This window comes from Equus caballus, chromosome 10, assembly GCF_041296265.1.
Source record: "Equus caballus isolate H_3958 breed thoroughbred chromosome 10, TB-T2T, whole genome shotgun sequence".
Classification (NCBI taxonomy): domain Eukaryota; kingdom Metazoa; phylum Chordata; class Mammalia; order Perissodactyla; family Equidae; genus Equus; species Equus caballus.
This window is the reverse complement of record NC_091693.1, coordinates 90,327,554-90,331,226: the sequence shown is the minus strand read 5'-3', so window position 1 is coordinate 90,331,226 and position 3,673 is coordinate 90,327,554. Positions and strand designations below refer to the sequence as shown.

The 3,673-nt window shown below is 58.8% G+C and overlaps 1 long non-coding RNA gene across 1 annotated transcript; it reads right to left on the bottom strand.

The window, feature by feature from the left end:
• Nucleotides 1-1,073: 1,073 nt before the first annotated feature.
• Nucleotides 1,074-1,574, bottom strand: LOC138916065 (uncharacterized). Its single transcript, XR_011422702.1, has 2 exons — nucleotides 1,424-1,574; nucleotides 1,074-1,326 (listed from the first exon to the last, which is right to left on the bottom strand). It is a non-coding gene; the product is annotated as an uncharacterized lncRNA (long non-coding RNA).
• Between the last annotated feature and the right edge of the window lie 2,099 nt (nucleotides 1,575-3,673).

Genomic DNA, 3,673 nt, shown 5'->3' with positions numbered 1-3,673 from the left:
TGGGAGAAGTGGGCTTCAGCCACGTGCCTGCCCTCCCAACCCGGGCACCAGAATCCCGTCTGCTGTCTGTGGGTCCAGACAGTGATGGGGCCATGACCCTGCCTGGCAGTCTGGTCTTTAGTCAAAGAATCAGACATCTTTTTTCTAATTAAAAAAATTGTATTGAAGCGCAAAGCCCATGCAGAAAAGTGCACTGCGCAACAAACTTTTGTCAACTGACCCGTCGCCTGATCAAGAAGCAGAGCCCCACCTACATCCAGGACCCCTTCCTGCGCCTTCCACACGCGTCTGCTGCACCAGGACCACAGCACCCCGACTTCCCCCAGACACAGAACGGACTCACTCACACGCCCTGTGTGCCCTGTGTCTCGCCTCCTTCTCCAGCACGTGTGTGAGACCCACCCACGCTGGTGCACAGAGGCAGGAGCTGCTTCCTCTCACTGCGGGATCACCCTCCATTTCATGGATGTTCCCGATTCCTTTGTCCCCTCTACTGTGGGGTACACGGGGCCGTTTCCGGTTTGGGGCTGTTCGGGAAGCTCTGCTGTAGGCGCTCCAGGCTCTTGGCGGTCAGACCTGCCTGTTTCTGTAGGGTAAACATCTGGGAACAGGATTGTGAGGGCGCAGGGTGTGCATATGTGCAGCTTTGGTAAATACGGGCTGTTTGCTTCTTTTTCATTTCTTCCCCCTTCTCCTCCTTCTTTTCCCTCTTGGAGCACCTTTCTAACAAGATAAAACCCATGCGTGCTGGCCTCACAGCCCTGTGTTTACAGAGAAAGGATAAACTTCCACCAGTTTGACTGCCAGAACTTAGGCAGCCCGAGGCAACTCCCTCGCTTCTTCTGAGAGTTCTCTAAGAGGCACCAGTTACATCCCCTTATCTTCACCTGCCCGGCCTCCTGCTGCCACTGTGTGCATCTGCCATCCAGAACTCCTGTGAGAAGGAAGATGCTCAGTCTGAGCGTGGGACAGTCACTGCGCTTAATGGCCGACAGCACCGCAGAAACCAGGGGCCTGTTAAAATATGGTTTTGCTAAGAGACGCTCGATGGGAAATACTACATGGAGCATAAGTCACATTATTGCTTCTATTGTGGTGTTTCTCTGGAGCCTGACCAGCCCAGGCTTGTCCTCAGAGCCCCACAGAATCACCTTCCTACCTGCCCCCACTGCCCCGCCCCTAGGCCTGGAGAGCTGCCTCTCAGAGTCCAGGCTGCCTCCTCCCTGAGACGCCCTCCAGGCGCATCCCGCCACCAGCGGTGCTCATCTCTGTGCCAGCTTGAGTGTCTCTACTGCTGGTCCCCATCTGTGCAGAGGAATAGTTCTGCTGAAAGACACAAATATTTATGCATGTAAAGATATGTATATACACACACAGGTAGCTCGGCATCCAGAGACTCTGAGTTCAAATCCTCTATCCACACCTGTGTCGAAAGGTGACCTCCAGCAAGTCGCTCAACTACTGTTTCCTCGTTCTCGTCATCTGTCAATAGAGTGATGATAATTCCTGCCTCACAGGACCCGTGTGAAGATCATGTGGGAGCATACGTGTCAAGTGCATCCAGCCTGCTGGCTCTGTGGGCACAGAGAGGTTAGCAGGAACTCCAAGGGGAACAGAGGACCAGCTTCTCAAGGCGTTGTGTTCAGGTACTGAGCATTTCACTTCACATCCCTGATGCCCAACGATGTGTACCAACCTCATGTTTGTGCCTGGGGGTTCTCAGGAAAAAGGGGGAGAGGGAGAGTGTGCCCCAGAAGTAAACTTAACTCTGCCAAAAGTGGTTAAGAACTTTTAAATGGAGAGTCTTTTCAGCTTTAAGCACAGTCGATCGCAGTCCGGGTCAGGACTGCTCATTAGAGACCACGTCGGGGAGGGGGACAGGGACGGGACCACCTGCACAGCTGGCTCAGCACTGCAGAGGGACCCACGAACGAGGCAGGGCCACCAGAGGCCGGGGAGCCGGTGGGAGGGCGAGGGCCCCCGCGGCCTGGGGTGGAGTCTGGGCCGCGCCGCTACCGGCCCTGGATCCGGACCTGCCCTTCTGTGTCCGCAGCACGAGACCACCTGTGTCCTGAGCGCCGCTTCGTGGCGCAGTCAGTGCAGACGCAGCCTCGCCTAGCAGATGGAGACCCTGTAAGGCACTCTCGCTGCCTTACACACGCACACGCACACACACGCACACACACACACGCATACACACACGCGCGGGCGCACATGCGCATCCCCTGACGAGGGAGGAGAATGGCTGTGCTGGTGGTCGCCCTGTGACGTTCCCAGCAGAACAGCCCTTCCGCGGACACGGCCCGCGAACACGGGTTTCCTCGGAAGGCCCCTCCAAGGCTGCAAGGGCGACCCTAGGCTCCTGCCGGCAGCCTGCTTTCTTGCCCCCGGCACGCCCAGTCCACTCCGTTCCTCTCGACTCTTGGACTAAGGTCACTGAGGTTCACGAGATGACCCCCTTCTTGACAACCTCCAGTCCCCAAGGTCTGCTTCTCCCCGATCCCTCCCCAGGATGACCCGGCTGCCTGGGCTCCCTCGTCCGGAGATGCTCCGCGGGCCCGGCAGTGTCTTCTCCTTTGCAGGAGCAACCAAAATGGACGCGACTCCTCCTCCCCCTTCCCCCCTCCCCCTCCTCCCCTCCCCCTCTCCCTCCTGCCTCCTCCTCCCCTCCTCCTCCTCCTCCTCCTCTTCTTGGCCCCCCTCCCCGCTCCGCCCTCTCCTCCTCCTCCCCCTCCCCTTCCACCTTCCCCTCCCCTCCCCCTCTCCTTCCCGCCTCCTCCCCTCTCCCTCCCGCCTCCTCCTCCTCCCCTCCCCCTCCTCTTCCTCCCCTCCCCCTCCTCCTCCTCCCCTCCCCCTCCTCCCTCTCCTCCCTTCCCCTCCTCTTCTTGGCCCTCCTCCCAGCTCCGCCCTCGCCTCCTCCTCCCCCTCCCCTTCCACCTTCCCCTCCCCTCCCCCTCTCCCTCCCGCCTCCTCCCCTCCTCCTCCTCCTCCCTCTCCTCCCTTCCCCTCCTCTTTTTGGCCCTCCTCCCCGCTCCGCCCTCGCCTCCTCCTCCCCCTCCCGTTCCACCTTCCCCTCCCCTCCCCCTCTTCCTCCTCCTCCCCTCCTGCTCCCCATCCTGCTTCCTTCCCCCTCCTTCATGTCGGTGTGCTGGTGGTGGCCTTTAGATGATGGGCTTCAGCACTAGAGGTAACAGCTCTCCGTGGATAGACAGACAAAGATGGATCGATGGAGATCTCCATATTGAGAGGGAGAGAGATTTTTAGAAAGAGAGAGACTCTCACTTTTGAATCATTGTGGTGCTCCACAGTTCACGACCCTCCTTGGGGTCTCGCGGCCCATTACTCGGCCAGCGTACTTCAATGATGAGAACACAGTTACGCTTACTAATGAGCCAGGTGATGTTCTGAGCCCTGCATGGATTAACTCATGTGACAGCACAGTGGCCTATGGAATAAGGCGATGCTGTCAACGCATGTTACAGATGGCACGAGTGAGGCACAGGAAGGTTGAGCATCCTGCCCAGGCTGCACAGCTAGCGGGTGGGCGTGCTCCCTCTCAACTCGTACTCCTGCCCTCACTTCCTGTTGAGAGCATCACGTCCCCGGGGTTGCCGAGCACTGACACAACGGCCACCAACGGGAGCATGCTCAGCTCCTCCCCAGGCACTTGGAG